Source organism: Chiloscyllium plagiosum, chromosome 6 (genome assembly GCF_004010195.1).
Source record: "Chiloscyllium plagiosum isolate BGI_BamShark_2017 chromosome 6, ASM401019v2, whole genome shotgun sequence".
Taxonomy (NCBI): Eukaryota; Metazoa; Chordata; class Chondrichthyes; order Orectolobiformes; family Hemiscylliidae; genus Chiloscyllium; species Chiloscyllium plagiosum.
In genome coordinates this window covers 9,692,893-9,712,231 of record NC_057715.1, presented here as the reverse complement: position 1 = coordinate 9,712,231, position 19,339 = coordinate 9,692,893, and positions in this window count along the sequence as shown.

Sequence of the window (19,339 nt, the reverse complement as noted above, 5' to 3'; positions counted from 1 at the left end):
AATATTTTTGATAACCTGCTCCTAAGCTATTCAGCTGATCTTGTATTTTGGGAAATAAATAGTGCAGGGAAGTTGGGACTACATTGTTTTTAAAAAGTTAAATATTTGGTCAGAATCAATGTCACAGTTCAGATTTACTTTTTAAGAGTCTGTATCCACCTAAAAATGCTTTTTCACTCATTTCTGAAAGCACCTGCCCTTGAGGGAGCAGTTATCTTCTGTCAATATTTTCCACAGTTCTTTTCTACAAACTCTCAATGGACTATCACCCTTTTAATGGACTTTTAAAATTATGTCATAGGTCTCTTTTTGCTCTGTAGCCCACAGTTATAAATGGTCGAGAAGTGAGAGTCTTACTGAGACATGCTTATTTTAAGTGAAGCTTTAACATCTTGTAAAAGGCTAAAAGGGTAATTCAATCCCCCAGTTCATTTGACTTTTACCCAGATGTGGGACAGTAATCACAGAAGCAGTCCACAATGGAACAGATATTAAATTGGTATAATAGTGTAAAGCAGTTGACAGTAAGTTGTCAGCTCATTATTCATTTCTCTCAATTCTTACTTCCAATAAAGTCAAAGGAAATTAAAATCGAAACTCATGTAAAATGGCTGCTAATTCACCATCAATTAGTTTATATTTCTCAAATAATCAAGATTTCCCTTAATATGTTGTTATACTTCAAAAACGATGATAGAGATAAAACTGGCGTCATCTTTTACTTACTTGTATAAATGTTTATTATTTATTATTTCTCCCCAAACTGATCCTACATCATGATCTTTAAAATCAAATTAATTTCAGTACTAAATGAACACCATCGTGATTTAACAGTTACCATTTCTGAGCTTTCTGTGATTCTATACAGCAAATCCCCTTCAACATCAGGCCTCAGCTTTGATCACCTTTCAATTATATCTTTGTAATCTCTATCAAGTCATACGTATTATTAACCATCCATACTAGCATTGCCTCTCTTTGGATACAAATACTCCATGCATTCAGTTATATGTCCTTCAACTCTTTTAAAAATGTTTTTGACTTTTTTATCCTTATCTGCCAATATCATGCATTTGTTTGTTTTGTCCCTTCCTGGACATTCACTTTTGGCTGCTGAGAACTCTTGATATTCCCTGTTCTGTCCCTGTTGCCCCTACAATCCCATTATCTCCCCGTGCCTGAATGGGCTCCTGTGCAATGGTTTGTTATGGTCTTGGTGAGCCCTGTATTATGGTCAGTTAGCCCATCCACACTGTAGCCACTGTTTCCATTCACTCGTGTTGCAGGAATGTTAACCCTTTCAGACAACTGCAAAGACTGAGGTTCCTCCATCTCTCTCTCCTGCGACACCTTAAATGCCTCATTTGCAGTCACTCCCTCCAATTCCTGAAGACAGATCAAAACAAAAGCCCTTATCCTATGATGTGGTTGCCTTTAGCAATAAACTGTTTGGGTAATTTGCGACTCTACAATGCATCACAGAATTTGTAGCTTGGCCTCCAGTTAATAAAATCTGAGCTAAATTTCATACAAATACAGACATTTTGCTGACATGTATACCCCAGAACACATCATCATTTCTATCCCTCACCTATCCCCTCACTTCCCTTTTCCTTACCCAAGACTCCAATGTAACCCTTTCAGAACCATTACCTTATACAATAACTGGATTATCTTTATACTTTTTTTTAACAAGGATTTAGTAACGTTTTAGAGCTTTTCCAGGGACATAGTGCATAATATAAGTTGACACTTCAGTGAACTAACGAGAGAGTGCAGCAATGTTCGAGAATGCTATATTTCACAGGTAACCCTCAGCCAAGACTTCAGCCTCTTGGCTGGTCCTGTGTAAACATTGTAACGAAGAGCAGAGACTTTCCACCTTTCTATGGACAACTGCCAAGCAACAAAGTAATTATTTGAGTAGTCTCACAATGCAGCTACATTTTCCGAGATTTAACAGTGAGTAAATGCACTTCAGAAGTATTGAATTGGCTTCAAGCTGGTTTGGGACATCCTGATAGTGTGAAAGGCACTATGCAAATGCACATTCTTTCTTTAGAGTTAACCATGAGCGGAACTGCACTGCTCGAGATTGGAAGTGAATGTATTTCAACCTGGATAAGTCACCAAATATTTTGTTGTGAAAGCAAGTATAAAAAACTCCTCCCCTGACAGGGTGGCATGGTGGTTCAGTGGTCAGCACAGCTGCCTTACAGCACCAGCGACCCAGGTTTGATTCCAGCCTCAGGTCACTGTCTGTATGGAGTTTGCACATTCTCCCCTTGTCTGTATAGGTTTCCTCTGGATGCTCTGGTTTCCTCCCACAGTCTAAAGATGTGCAGGTTTGATTAGATTCCCTACAGTGTGGAAACAGGCCCTTCAGGTCAACAAGTTCACACTGACCCTCCGAAGAGTAACCCACCCAGACTCATTTCCGACTGACTAATGCACCTAACACTATGGGCAATTTAGCATGGCCAATTCACCTGACCTGCACATCTTTGGACTTTGGGAGGAAACCGGAGCGCCCGGAGGAAACCCACACAAACATGGGGAGAATATGCAAACTCCACACAGATAGTCGCCCGAGGCTGGAATCAAACTCGGGTCCCTGGCACTTTGAGGCTGCACTGCTAACCACTAAGCCACCGTGCCACCCACTAAATGAATTGGTTATGCTAAATTGCCCAGAGTGTTCAGGGATGTATAGGCTAGGTGCATTAGTCTGGGGTAAATGTAGAGTAATAGGGAAGGGGAATGGGTCTGAGGGGGATTATCGGTGTGGACTTGATGGCCAAATGGCCTGTTTCCACACTGTAGGGATTCTATGAAATTGCATAGACATGTTATTTCATTTCAGGAATCAGTGAGTTTTGATATTAAGAATTCAAAATTGAAAGGATATGTTAGACAACTTGCTTTTCTATCCACTTCTAGATCTGACAGATTAGAAAGGATTCAGCAGAGTGACTATTTCATTGCCAGAAATTAACAAACAATTTCTGTCATAGATCAAACAGAAATACTCTTTGTCAGGCCTTGGACAATATTTATTGACATGAGATATGCAGACTCCCCAGCCTGACTTTCTGCTCCTTATTGTGAGCGTTTTCTCCAGGAATGAGAAAAGGGAGGGAGTGAGTGACATGGAAATGGCTGTCACTCTCATGGCTCTTCTGCCGGTCCTTGGGAAAAGGAATGCCTTCCTCTGCACTACCTCATCTACCAGGAGCTCCAGGTGCCTGTCTGCAAAACGAATTGACAGTCTTCTTTTCTGTGACATGAGGCAGGTTCTTTACTCAGACAGTGGTAAGGGCGTGGAATGCCATATCTGCCAATGTAGTTAACTCAGTCACATTAGGGAGATTTAAACAATCTTTAGATAAACACATGGATGTTGATGGGATCGTGTTGGGGGACGAGCTGAGAATAGCTCACAGGTCGGCGCAACATTGAGGGCTGAAGGGCCTGTTTTGTGCTGTATTGTTCTATTTTCTATGTTCTATGTCTGGGCAAAACTGTCGCAAACTATTCAGAGCAGCATTGGACTGCCAGCAATTCATCTGGTGCACAATTATGTTATACATATGACACTGAGGCCAGACATCCCAGCAGTCATGAGTACTTCTGTGCGCAGTCAGTGGGAGAAAACATGGAAGCATGATGTGGAAGTAATGAGGTGAGTTTGAGAAGATAATGTGAATAAACTCTTTAGGGAGCATTAAGGTAAACTCTCCATGAAACTCATTAACATTGGCATTTCACTGATATCTGGAAAAATTCACCCCATAATCTATGTTTTGTGCTTTTTGATGTTTCTTACATTATGTACACATAACCTTTCATTACATTACATTACATTACAGTGTGGAAACAGGCCCTTCAGCCCAACAAGTCCACACCGACCCGCCGAAGCGCAACCCACCCATATCCCTACAGTTGCCCCTTACCTAACACTACGGGCAATTTAGCATGGCCAATTCATCTGACCTGCACATCTTTGGACAGTAGGAGGAAACCGGAGCACCCAGAGGAAACCCACGCAGACACGGGGAGAACGTGCAAACTCCACACAGTCAGTCGCCTGAGGCGGGAACTGAACCCGGGTCTACAGGTGCTGTGAGGCAGCAGCGCTAACCATGTGCCACCGTGGGTGGCACGGTGGCACAGTGGGGCCGAAGGGCCTGTTTCCACACTGTAATGTAATCTAAAAAAAATCTAATAATAACCGACAGAACATATGATATTGACTCCATTGCACTGAGAGAGTTACTGAAGGCAAGACTTTCCACTGGAATACCACTCGTCGTGATGTCATGTAATTGTCTTAAAGGTGTAAATCTGTCTGGTCAGGAAACTATGCAATAACACATTTCTGGTATAAATAACCTCTTAATTTCAATATTTTTCCTGATGCTCATTTGTTTTGCTGTTACAGTTTATCATGCTTCGACAGATTTATGCTCCTTTATATCTATACCACATATGGGGTCCTTTCTGACATTTCCTTTCAAGAAGTTAAAAATCACACAACACCAAGTTATAGTGCAACAAGTTTAATTGGAAGCACTAGCTTTCGGAGCGCTGCTCCTTCATCAAAACTACCTGATGAAGGAGCAGCGCTCTGAAAGCTAGTGCTTCCAATTAAACCTGTTGGACTATAACCTGGTGATGTGTGATTTTTAACTTTGAACACCCCAGTCCAACATTGGCATCTCCAAATCATCCTTTCAAGAATGAATGCATCTTTTTTTCCCAGTCTTTCTTTACACTCAATTCCTTGATGTTGTTCAGCAGTCTCATGAATATTCTTTAGGGTGCAACATCTTCTCTTATTTCGAAACATCCTGGCACCCTGGAGTTGAAATGCCCATCAGCCATGATTAAATGGTGGAGTGGACTTGATGGGCCGAATGGCCTTACTTCCACTCCTATGTCTTATGGTCTTTACTAGTTCTTTGAAAGACCTCTCTAATTACTCTAATTCCCCTTACTTTTCCCAGAGCACTGCAAGTTCTGAGATTTAAGATCTCTATCTACTTTACTATTAGCTGTTTCAATAACATTCATGGACCTTGTATACTTTATGCTTCTGCATGCAATATTTTACTGAGTTTCATCTGCCATTCTAAAGTCAATCTAATTTTTCAGAGAGCATGTATTTATTCTGTATATCTACAGAGTCCTGGCACCCCATCACTCTCCCAACACTTACCCCGACTCCTGCTCAATGTTGTCTATGAATTTGAACAAATTGAATTTGTATGCCTCTTTGTAGTTCGCAATGTTCTTTAGAAAATGCATAGTTATAGGAAATTTAAATATAGTAGCTATGTTAAAAACGATACCAAATGATATGTGTAACATTGAAGTCATGGAATCCAAACACATTCATCAATCATCTAAGCAAATTTGGCTCACATTAAAACTTCTCAAAAATAACAGTTTTTCATGTTTGGTTTATGGTACCACATTTACTTACCAGATCTACAAATTAGATTATCATTATTTTTATTCATTTATCAAGTCTCTCAGTGACAGCTGACCTATTGACTATGTGCATGCCTCAGGCAAAACAAGGCATCTGTCTGATAGGCATAGATCAGATGACAAATGGTAGCAGATTAGGTCTTTGCAGATAAGGGTCAAAGGTCTCACATAACAATTGACACCAGGAAACCACCACACTTTCTCACTCATTGACAGATATGTGAGTCACCATTGTTAGTGGGAAAAGAAGGATTGAGCCTTTAACTTAAAATAGAAGATGGAAGCACAGCAACACTCTTTTTACTTTTAAAAATAACATGCTTTCTTCTGAGTATTCTTTTTCAATGAATGTGCTAATTTATGAAACCTAGGGCTAATTTTTAACAGAACTTGGCTCAGTGTCAATTTTGGGAAGGTTCATGAGTTGTCTTGAATTTTCTCACACTATATTCTGCATCTTGCTCCATTGGCTTTCACACTCTTCTATGGCATTCCACTCACAATATTTTATGCCCAGAAATGATGCAAGTTCTTGCCACTGCCAGAACCTCCCAGGGTTCCTGACACTGGCATCATTTTTAAAGTTTAGCTGTGCACAAGGTTACCAGCCAGAACCTGATCTTCACAGTACGTGTGGTTGGCTGGGAATGAAAAAGAAAATCTTCTGAGGGCTCATATGTGTTGGCAAAAGTGATGCTTTGTTGCAAATACAAGTTCACATTCATAAAAACTATTGCTGCTCTCATCAGGTGTCAATGTAACTACAGCTAAAAGAATCAAACGACACAGGCTACCCATCCTTAGTGTTGTCCCTAATTCAAACCCTGCCTAAGGGAATGCTGCTCTTTCCCCAGTACTCAATGTATCATGGTAGCTTCTCATTATTCAATGTGGGAGCATTGCCTACCTTCAAATGATTGAAAATATTCACTTATATTCAACAACAACAAAATAGAGTCATAGAGTCATAGAGATGTACAGCATGGAAACAGACTCTTCGGTCCAACCCGTCCATGCTGACCAGATATCCCAACTCAATCTAGTCCCACCTGCCAGCACCTGGCCCATATGACTCCAAACCCTTTCTATTCATATACCCATCCAAATGCCTCTTAAATGTTGCAATTGTACCAGCCTCCACCACATCCTCTGGCTGCTCATTCCACACACGTACCCCCTTCTGTGTGAAAAAGTTGCCCCTTAGGTCTCTTTTATATCTTTCCCCTCTCACCATAAACCTATGCCCTCTAGTTCTGGATTCCCTGATCCCAGGGAAAATATTTTGTCTATTTATCCTATCCATGCCCCTCATAATTTTGTAAACCTCCATAAGGTCACCCCTCAGCCTCCGATGCTCCAAGGAAAACAGCCCCAGCCTGTTCAGCCTCTCCCTGTAGCTCAGATCCTCCAACCCTGGCAACATCCTTGTAAATCTTTTCTGAACCCTTTCAAGTTAGCACCTCACATTTATCTGAATTAAACCCCAACTGCCACTTCTCAGCCCATTGGCCCATCTGGTCCAGATCCTGTTCTAATCTGAGGTAACCCTCTTCGCTGTCCACTGCACCTCCAATTTTGGTGTCATCTGCAAACTTACTAACTGTACCTCTTATGCTCACATCCAAATCATTTATATAAATGACAAAAAGTAGAGGGCCCAGCACCGATCCTTATGGCACTCCACTGGTCACAAGCTTCCAGTCTGAAAAACAACCCTCCACCACTACCCTCTTCTACCTTTGAGCCAGTTCTGTATCCAAATGGCTAGTTCTCCCTCTATTCCATGAGATCCAAATTTGCTAATCAGTCTCCCATGGGGAACCTTGTTGAACGCCTTACTGAAGTCCATATCGATCACATCTACTGCTCTGCCCTCAATCGAAGGAACAAACAAAATAAAGTTGCATTTTGAAACATACAGGGGTCAATTGCCTTCCAAGCAGAAACAAATCTATAGTCAATGAATGATCACTGTACCAAACTCACGCATACTAGAACCAGCTGTCAGTTCATTCCTGCTTGTTGCCCCCAATGCAGCACTGATCTGTCATTCTGGAAAGTATCATCGCTTCTGTTCTGTTCCTCATTTTCTTCCGTGAAAGGAGCTGCTGCTTTTTCAGTTCTTCAACATCCATCCCATCCTTCCTTTGACTGCTTCAGTGGTTTGGAACACAACATGCTCAGATTTTGTGGCACACTCTGTCTGGAATGTATTGCAAGCACCAGCCAACCCCCTGCAGCCTGATCCTAGCACAGGAACCTCATCTGCAGGTGGTGTGAGATGTTCTCTAGGTTGGCCCTTTATGAATGGACTGTATTGCATCTCTGCTCAACTCTACTCAGGGAATTGTGTAACGAGTTGTAGACTGTAGCCATTGTCTCCCACTACCGATCCTTGTAAGACATTCTACCCTTGAAAGGAATTGGGAACATGAGAATTCTTGAGGATATTGGAATCATGGGAAATTCCAGGGAAATTTCCGCCAGCTTCTAAATATGGTACCGGTGGTCATAGATGAGTTGCATGTTGATGAAATGGAACCCATTTTTATTAACAGAGGCTGCTGCATTAGGCTATGTTGCTCTTGGCATAATGTGTGTACAGTTAATAATGCCCTGCCCCTGGGGGACAGACACCTAATGTGTCAAAACAGGGTTGTAATAGTGACCATTTCACAGGGGCAACAAGATGAAGGGGAGTGATCTGGCAAAGTTCTGTCAGTAACAATCTTGATATGTTTGTAGTGGAGGGTTGTGAGATACTACACAGATCCCCAGTGAATTCTCAGAACCAGCCAGTTACCTATAAACCTTGTCACAGGCGAGGATGGCCACTCACCTTATCAGGCATTGGCCTGCTCCTGCTGTTGGTACAGTTCTCTGATAATATCTGAGGACATCCTCATCCCGTGGTGACACAATATCTCTTTTATCTGGAAGTATCAAGAACGATCAAGGACAATTCATCCTCCATTTTGTAGCACTGAAGTCACAGCGATGATGACCCCTGCTGCGGCTGGATCCATTGGTCACAGTTCCAATGAATCTGTTTGGGGAATAACAATAAAAGATCAGGCTCTTCATCATAAGAGCAGTCAGGATTCACATCATTTACAAATGGCAGCCATTCACACAGTGGGGCAAGCAGAACTCAGACATGGAAGGCAATAAATACCTCTATATGGCCCTTTGATTTTGTGTTCCAATGCATACAACCTAACCAATGTTGCTCAAATACATTATGATCTCTGATACTTTAGAACATAGAACATAGAACATAGAACATAGAACAATACAGCACAGAACAGGCCCTTCGGCCCACGATGTTGTGCCGAACTTCTAACCTAGATTAAGTACCCATCCATGTACCTATCCAAATGCCGCTTAAAGGTCGCCAATGATTCCGACTCTACCACACCCACAGGCAGTGCATTCCATGCCCCCACCACTCTCTGGGTAAAGAACCCACCCCTGACATCTCCCCTATACCTTCCACCCTTCACCTTAAATTTATGTCCCTTTGTCCACATATCTCACTTCCCACATCATCCAAGAAAGGTAGACCTGCACACAAGAGTATGTTACCAACTAACCGATGTTCAGTGTGAAAGGAAATCATCACTATGCTCACGTGCAGCCTCCGACACCTTGGAGTGTTTTTGCAAATTTTGGCTTGCAAGTGAGAACCTGTGATTACTCTGCCCTGCAGTGATGACTGTGAGGGGCAGCACAGGGCCTCAGTGGTTAACACTGCTCCCTCACGGCGCCAGCAACCTGGGTTAAATTCCAGCCTGGGGTGACTGTCTGTCACCCGAGTTTGCACATTCTCCCTGAGTCGGCGTGGATTTCCTTTGGGTGCTCCGGTATCCTGCCACAGTCCAAAGATGTGCATGGATAGGCCATGCTAAATTGCTCGCAGTATTCAGGGATGTGTAGGTTACGTGGGTTCACCAGAGGAAAATGCAGAGTTACAGGGCTAGGGTAGAGGGATGGGTCTAGGTGGGATGTTTTTCGGAGGATCAACGTGGACTTGTTGGGTTGAATGGCCTGTTGCCACACTGTATGGGATTCGATTCTATTCTAATCTGAAATGACCAAGGACTTGATCAAGACTGCTGTGACCAAGATTTGTATCCCACTTGCAGGGTACAATGATTATAGATGTCTTCAGTCTGCAATGTCGAAGCATCTGATTGATTCAATTGTCTCTTAAACAGCCACACCTCATTCACAATTACAGTGTGTATGCTGAAAGACAGTTCACTCTGGGAAAATTTCCATCATACAGTGAGGGTTTAAATGAGGATAGAAAACAGCACAAATCATGCTTGGCAAAGTGAATCAAATGCTTGACCTGGTAATCTAAGGCTTCTGTCTCCAATCCACCATGTTCTTCTCTTCCTTAAACTTCCTGCTGAGCCCAATAGAACTGAGCTTCCGCACATTCTCACTCTAATCTTTGATTTACATTTTCATCTCCCAACATTAGCCTCTGAACCTCAGTGCTACAGCTAGCCATGCCAACTATGCTGCCAATGCTGAAGTCAGCTTGAGACCAATGATGAGGCTCCTCACCCCTATCTAAGTTCTCCAATGTAGTGTCATTTCCCACCCTTAAACGTTGTGTTGCCCCCTTCACAGTTATTGTCATCACTATCTCCCCAACAAGCTGTCTTCAAATCCCAATTGACCTTGCCAAATTCTCTACCACAACAGTAGACCGCAATAGCCCTAACTGACTTGGAATGGACAACTTCAACTGATGAGTGACCAGATATCTATGGATATGTGAATGCCCTGGAATAGTTTCTGTGTCCCTTCTTGACTGACTGAGTCCACTGAACCTGCCTGTATTAAAGGGATATGGAACCCTACTGCCCTAAACAGCTGAATGACCATGTCCAAGTACCTGCACTGATTTCAGTTGCTGGCCATGACTCACTCTGCTGGTACCCCTTTCTCCCTTGACCTGCTTCAGGACTACTCACTTTAGACTTTGACACATAGCCATGTGGTTGAAGCACATACAATGTGTTTGTTCCATATATTGTTGGCACATGGTGTAGGCATAACATTGATGGAGAAAGGTCATTGACACCGCAGCATGTTCACAACCTTGAATGACTACGTTAAAAATCACACAACACCAGGTTATAGTCCAACAGGTTTAATTGGAAGCACACTAGCTTTCGGAGCTGGATAGAAGCTCTGAGGTTCTGAGTCAGTGCAAAGTGAGTGAACTCCAAGAAAGCAAGCAAGGACCCCTGAGGTACACCCTGGTCCAATCCATGAGGTGGATGGTTGCCATTATGTACAAGGTAGCAGAAAATGTGTTGCTGGAAAAGCGCAGCAGGTCAGGCAGCATCCAAGGAGCAGGAGAATCGACATTTCGGGCATGAGCTCTTCTTCAGGATTCTCCTGCTCCTTGAATGCTGCCTGACCTGCTGCGCTTTTCCAGCAACACATTTTCAGCTCTGATCTCCAGCATCTGCAGTCCTCACTTTCTCCTCCATTATGTACAAGGTAGCCTTGCATTACAATGAAAGATGCTGGTGTAGCTAAGGTGCAGTTGGATAACTGAGCCAGAGATGTGTCATGAGGATGTAATGAGGCTGATGCCAACCTCTGTGGATAGGGATAGGCTGGTTGCTGTCCATGGAATGTGTCCTCAGATGTTGGTGACTGTGGTCCAAGCCAGAGGCCCTGAGAAGGAAGCAGTGGTTTGGAGAAGCCAGGGAGCCACTCTGACTTTCGTCTCTGGAACTAGCACCACCTCGCTTCTATCCAGCATGTGGAAGGTGAAGAAAATGCATATCAATGAACATTCGGTCATAATGGCAAACAAACAAAGGCTAATAATCCTCTTGCTGCTCACTAGCAAGAATCTTGTTTTGCTGGTTGGAAAGTGAGCTATTTGCTTGGGATGTGGAGAAGCACCTCATTACCAATCTCATGAGATTATCCCAAATTTCTTGCCAAAGTTCATGTCGTCTCGTGCTTGGGAAGATACCATCTCAACTGCAGAATCCAACTTTCTTTTTTGAAGTCATGAACTAATTTCTTCTGATTGTGCCCTATTTTTCAAAACTAACTCCCTATTGCCTATGTTGTTCAAGTGCCAGTAAAGTCTGTTCGCAGTTATCTGGCAAAGTGGGAAATTAAACAATGTGTTAAAAAATTGGTAACTAGCTTAGATCGAGCGATATACGTAACAATGGAATGTGATTGCGTGTTTACCTTGGGAAAGCAAAGATAATAATTTGCCTTAGATCTTCTGCCAAGAAGTCATGTCATCATTTGTTATAATCAATAACATATTTACTGAGGAAAGCTGTTTTATTTTGCCTTCAATTATGGTACTTCAGTAGTTTCCTCTGCTAGTTTAAAATTTAATAATGCAAACACTTTGATTTACTTACCACTAGAGGCACAGATTTTACGATAATAAATCCTGTCAATCCCTTCAGAAAACATTTTTTATTGAACAATTTGATAACATAGTGCAGAAGTATGAATTAAGTTTTTAAGTACTTTTCTTAAACTGTATTCCAAAACTTTACATCCATTTATATATTTCATGAATGTATTAAATGCACTGACTGCACAATGGAAATAATGCAATAATATAATATCATTTTACTTCATTGCTGAAACCAACTGGGACCGATGCAGGTTTAAGGACAGAAGTCATTTATTTGTTTCTTCCTAGTCTTAGCAGTTGGGCTTGATTGGTCACTGAGAAAGTTTCTCTTCCCCACAATCCTTCCCAGGGTAAGTGGTATGGGTGTGGTCCTGCAAATACTATGAGGCAGCTCCATTTTAATTGGGATGCCAATTGCAGTCGTATGTTTGTGATATGGATGTATAGGGCATTTAACATTAACAATTTGGGACATTCTTCTAGTTGGAAACAAAGGGCCTAGAGCTATATCCATTTGTGGGTTTAGGGGTGTAGGGTTTGATGTGAGGGTGGGTAGGAGAGCTGCATGTGGAAGGGGGCCTTCTGTTTCTATGCAATCTGAAGTAAACTCTGTCCAGCAGAACTATATTATTGTCAATGGTTCTTTTGCGCCCAAAATATGCTCAGAATGTTTGGATATCATGACTTGATCAGAGTATTTGCAGGTCAGGCAGCGTCCAAGGAGCAGGAGAATCGACGTTTCGGGCATGAGCCTTTCTTCAGAAGGGCTCGTGCCCGAAACGTTGATTCTCCTGCTCCTTGGATGCTGCCTGACCTGCTGCGCTTTTCCAGCAACACATTTTCAGCTCTGATCTGCAGCATCTGCAGTCCTCACTTTCTCCCAGAGTATCTGCAGAAAGGTATCTTCTGGGATGCAACCCCTCTATAATTGCCCAGTAAAGTTGGATGATACTGGGAGAGCATACATTGGCCACCTTATATACAATCATTTGCACTTGAGCAATCCACTTGCTCAGATCCATCTCCATATCACTCTGAGTTCTTATGAACCTTTACTGGTGATTTATGAGAAATAATTCAAGCTGTGGTCTTGAGACAGAGGACCACTCTTATTCTTGACGAGATGTTTGCTGCAAGTTTGATGCATAATCTTAAAGTATGTGAGCCACCCAGTGATTAAAACTTCTGAGACAATGTTTGTCTCCTCTTCTATGTGAGTTGAAAATACTTGAGATGTCCTATTGGATGAAAATATTGGTTGGTTGAGCTTGAATCTTGACTGATGAAGCTGCAATTGAATAATTGCAGAGGAATGTTGATTTATATTAAATATCCCTGACCTCAAAAGATTGTTCTATTCAATTGAGATAGCTCATATGCTAACTTGGAGGAAACTGTAAACAGTAGTTTATTTTGTTATATCATCTATATTCAGGTATCTAAAATGAGCTCTTGAAAATAGATGAGCTCCAAATGTGTCTTCCTACACGCTGAATAGCTCCACATTTTGGTGTAATTGATCATACAACCTGAGAATTAGTTAGATTCATATGAATTTTGAAAAGACTGAGAAAGTAACATTTTGTTACACAGCATGTCGCCATTATTAAGTAGCTGAAGTTTGACCTCAGCTTTCTCATTCTGTCTGAAGTTACCTTGAACAATGTTGCCAGGGGTGCCGTGGACAATGCATGCCTAATTATTCAATGGATTGGAAATGCAGGGAAGCCGAGGCAATGGTGCACACATGGTCTAAAAGCAATATTTCTGAGTCAGTTACCAAAGGTCATTCTCTGAAATATTGCAAAAGGAATTTCTATTCCATCAGAAAGGCTTTTCTGAATCCAGAATTAATGCAATTTTTATTCCATCTGAAAAGCTTTTTCTGAATCCTGAATCCAGAATTAGTGCACTTATAATGCTGAAGTACTCTCCTTTATGCGATGCTTTCTTACAAAGCCTATCTAGTCTGCATAGATAAAAACTTAAATGCGAAGGCAGGAAGATAGAAGCTTGGCCAATATTATAAAAACAGGCTTGATCAGGGATTTTTTTTTCTTTATAGTGATTTTATTTCCAATATTTTAACCTGTCTAATAAGGTGATGCTTGGCTTCAGTGTATAATGAAGGGAGGCATGGATATCAGAACTAGTGCCTGTAACATTCTCCAGATTAAGCAAGTTGGAACCTTCCTCGTGCCCTCAGATAAACCAGAGAACAGTGGGTGCTGCAAATCTGAAACAAGCAAAAACAGAAACTAATGTCCTGTACAGCCGCAACATGACCTCCCAATTCCTGTATTCAGTACTCTGACCAATAAAGGAAAGCATACCAAACGCCTTCTTCACTGACCTATCTACCCACGACTCCACTTTCAAGGAGCTATGAACCTGCACTCCAACGTTGGAATTGGGTTGGCTGTGCTCAAACAACCCATTTCATGATTAGACTAGATTACTTACAGTCTGGAAACAGGCCCTTTGGCCCAACAAGTCCACACCGACCCTCCGAAGAGCAACCCATCCAGACCCATTCCCCTACATTTACCCCTTCATCTAACACTATGGGCAATTTAGCATGGCCAATTCACCTAACTTGAACATTTTTGGACTGTGGGAGGAAACCGGAGCACCCGGAGGAAACGCACGCAGACACGGGGAGAATGTGCAAACTCCACACAGACAGTTGCTTGAGGCGAGAATCCGGGTCTCTGGCGCTGTGAGGCAGCAGTGCTAACCACTGTGCCACCGTGCCGCCCATAATGCCAAGTTAAAAATCAGACAACACCATGTTATAGTTCAACAGGTTTATTTGGAAGCACTAACTTTTGGAACACAGCTCCTTCATCAGGTGGTTGTGGTGCATAAGATCGCAAGATACAGAATTTATAGCAAAAGTACACAGTTTTGTTACAAATTCTGTGTCTTACGATCTTATACTCCACAAACACCTGATGAAGGAGCAGCGCTCTGAAAGCTAATGCTTCCAAATGGACTATAATTTGGTGTTGTCTGATTTTTATTTTTGTACAGCCCAGTCCCACACCAGCATTTCCAAATCATTTCATGCCAGGCTTTGGGATTTCAGGAATAGATAATAGACAAAGAAGGAGGTGTTTATTGCTGCAAAATTGTTAACTCGATGTTGCATGCAGAAGACTGTGAGATACCTAAGGGGAGGACGAGGTGTTGGTCTGGCAGCTTGGGTTGAGCCTTACTGAAGAAAGTAATATGTTTACATTCTCCTCCCTAAAATGTTGTTACACACTGGATGTTACCATTTCAGGTGCATTCTGATCAGTAACCTGGGCTAGAAATGGAATGGTTTACTTGTGATCTGACATCTGCAGACTAGCTCGCTGTAATCCCTCCCCATGATCCCAGATGTGATCATCACATTTGTTATTAATCCAAAGAGATCACTGAACAAATATGATGACCTGATTAATGGTCAATAACATCGTTGTTTAAAGTAGACAAGGTTTCAAATCCCAGGCACTTATTAATAGAATAAAGCCACAAGTTATGTTATTTTTTAACAAGAAAAAGTTCATTATACAAAGTTTGAAAGGTAAAGCAATGTAAAATTCTATCTTAATGATTGCACACATTCTGGTAATTCAAGTTCTTCTCCTAATACCACATTTTAGCAACATTCTTGAGATTTCTCGCAAGCATCTAGTTACTAGCATAAATCCAACTGGTTTATCGACAACTAGCTTCATTAATCTGATATTTGGTTTGTCAGAATAGCCACTTTACTCATCTGCTCCAAGCAAATGTTGTCTGTGGGCTTCCTTCACCCCTGCTTACAGCTGCTAAACAGCTCCTCAGTGCAAACAGCAGCACTTTAGGGATATGGAGATGCCTCTCTGGTGACTCGTCTCTTTCCAAAACAAAACCAGCAACCTTCCACTGTTCTTCCAACTCCTCAGGACTTCAATCGAGACCTGATTACTTGAAGACAACAAACAACAACACCTCATCTTCCTGCATTCTTTTCAATCTGCTTCTAAGCACCCGACTGACCAAGTGCTTGAAGAGAACAAACCTTCTGCTTTGATTGCCTCCAATCGGTATGGAGTGACTTTCTCTGACTTTCTCTCCCTGACTCAAAGTGACACAGGCCCTTGAACTGCAGTTTATTGACCCTTGAATGGATTTGGGTAAACTATCAAAAGTATCCAGGATTCTGCTATCCTTCTTATGAAGTAGGTGCAAGTGTTTCAGGCCCAGAAACACCTTCTGCTTAAATGTTACATTATCAACAGGTTACCAGCCAAACAGTCCAAATGAATACAACAAATGGATTTATCACATTCTTTTTGCTGGGAATTTTTGTGGATAGGGGTTGTGACGATTACTAGTTAAGATTGCCATCCATCTGCTAGCCTCATACTTTTCCAGCAAATTGTTAATGTGGACTGAGCAACAAAAACCTGTTTTGTACATGTTCTTTTTTTTAAAATTCAAGTAGTCTAAGGCTCATCCAGTTTTCCAAACCAGGCAACAATCAATATAGTCAGTGCAAATTTTGGAAAATCTGTATTATCAACTCCACAATCAACCTTGATCATATAGTTAAGTTGGAAGCAATCTGAAAACGTATGAATAGAGGACATGAGTTTTTTTACATGTTCCCACTAAATTTGAAATTGCTTGTGTGAAATTCTTGTAACAAAAAATGATTTCAGCTTGTAATTTTCAGTATGTCTGAACAGAATCACAATCTGAGAACCTAGATTTCATTAGAATCTCCACATGAGGTAAGTCATTTTTTTTCTATATTTATTGGTCCATAAATGGAAATGTCCCACCAAAATAATTATTTGTCAAATACATCGTTACTTCTAAGTGAATAATGAATGCATGTCTTTTTTAGGAAGGGAAATACTTTTATCTAAGTACAAACCCAACCACTTCCACCTTCCCCAGTTATGCTGGATGGCCCACACTTTCAGGGAAATGGCACCAATTACAAAGGCACTGTTTAAGCCAGATTAAACTCAGCAACTAAAACAGACATTGCTGAATAAGCTCAGCTGGTCTAGCAGCATCTGTGAAGAGAAATCAAAGTTAACTTTTTGGGTCTGATGACTCTTATACAGAAACAATTTTGTTCAGTTGCAGCAGCTGCTATTACCTTATTAAAGTTAAATACTGAGCAAGACACTTTATGGTTCCATTTGGAATAGAAGAAATTGGAATTTATTGTCGCTTGTATATTTTCAAATGAATAAAGTGAAATCTCGCCATACTCCAATGCCTACACTAACAACAAAGTTAAAAATCACACAACACCAGCTCATAATCAACTAGGAGAAAATAAGGACAGCAGATGCTGGAGATCAGAGTTGAAGAGTGTGGTGCTGGAAAAGCACAGCCGGTCACGCAGCATCCGAGGAGCAGGAGGATCGATGCTTCAGGTATAAGCTCTTCATAAGGAAGGGCTGATGAAGCCTGAGGAAGTACTTATACCTGAAACGTTGATCCTCCTGCTCCTCAGATGCTGCCTGACCGGCTGTGCTTTTCCAGCACCACACTCTTCAACACCAGGTTAGAGTCCAATAGGTTTATTTGGAAATACAAGGTTTCAGAGCATTTCGCCTTCATCGGGTAGTTTCTTATTCAGGATTAGCTACCTGATGAATGAGTAGCTCTCCGAAAGCTTGTACTACCAAATAAACCTGTGGGACTATAACCTGGTGTTGTATGACTTCTAACTTTGTCCAGGCCAAACCAACACCAGCATCTCCACATCACAAATTAATAACAGAAATCATAGATATAAAATACATTAAGACAAAGTCCATCTTTGTTCAATTCACAGTTCAAGGTTTCCCAAGGTTGAGGAAGAGACAGGAACCACATTCTCCACCGCTGCAGAAAGCCAACATTGAAGCCATCGAATCGCAGACTGCTGAAATCTATTTGGATCTCCATGCCACCAAAGATGTTGCAGAAGCTATCTCAAGGACTCATCTTGATGATGAAGCCCCCACTGAAACAGATCACCAAACCAGACCATTGGGATTCTCGGCCAGAAGACTCTGCAGAAACCGCCTGAAGAAACCCTGGGCCATTGGAATCCTAGACAGAGTCCATCTCATTGCCGATGACCACTGAAGCAGACCACCACTCTGAGCGATTCATCAGGTCACAACCCCACAATGACCACAAGGAAGGAACCACCAAACATTAATCTGACTGTTGACTGCCTCTGAAGAGAGCCCAGGCTTGTATTATATTATTTTTCATTGAGATTGCACATTCTGTTTCAAATTCCACAGCTTAATAATTATTCATCATGCAGTAACCCTAAAATAAGTAATCATTGCTCATTCCAACAATGAGAACTTTAATATTTATTGGAACAGTGTCTCAGGTAAAATTACACACAATTAGTGAATAATCTTTTTCACATAAGGCCATCACAACACAGCTGAGGAATAAATAGAAAGGGAACTGAGGAGTAATTGAATAGCGTAAAATAACAAAACGACTACACTTAAAACTTTGAAGGCTAACTCTGGACCAACTTGGCCATGGTTTACTGATTATTGGCTATAGTGGACGAATTACATTTGCACCAGTATTCTCCCTGACACGATGGAGACTGCAGCACTTTTCACAATCCCAATCACTTCACAGACAATGCAATACTTCTGAAGTGGAACTCCAAAGGTAAACATGGTAGCTGACTTGGATATGGCAACGTCTCACAACTGCCTGGATAACCAAATAATAATCATATTGTTTGAGTGTGAAATATTATTGGAAGAACAGCCTGGCTTTTGCCCAAATAGTGTCAATGGATTTTTGCACACCTTTAGAGAGTAGACATTTCAACTGAAATGCAGCAATTTTGATAGCACTGATCAAATGGGTCAGCCTTTATTTTGTCCTCAAGGTTTTGTAATAGTGCTTAGTCCATCACCTCCTCAGAGGTGAGAGTACTTTTACTGAGCTAAAACTGATGCCTGAATGAAGAAACCATTACAGATGGTAATTCTTTCTCAACTTTTAGGATTACGTACAAGTGGAGACTGCAAGAGTTTTCATGTATCTGCTGATATATATGCTGATAGACAATGTCCTCCTTAGCCTCAGCAACTTGATAAGGTGTTAACCATAAGATCATAAGACATAGGAGTGGAAGTAAGGCCAGAACTGTAAAACCTGTGCCCACACCTCCTCCCTTGCCTCTATCCAAGGCCCTAAAGGAGCCTTCCACATCCATCAAAGTTTTACCTGCACATCCACTAATATCATTTATGGTATCCGTTGCTCCCGATGCGGTCTCCTCTACATTGGGGAGACTGGGCGCCTCCTAGCAGAGTGCTTTAGGGAACATCTCCGAGACACCCGCACCAATCAACCACACCACCCCGTGGCCCAACATTTCAACTCCCCCTCCCACTCTGC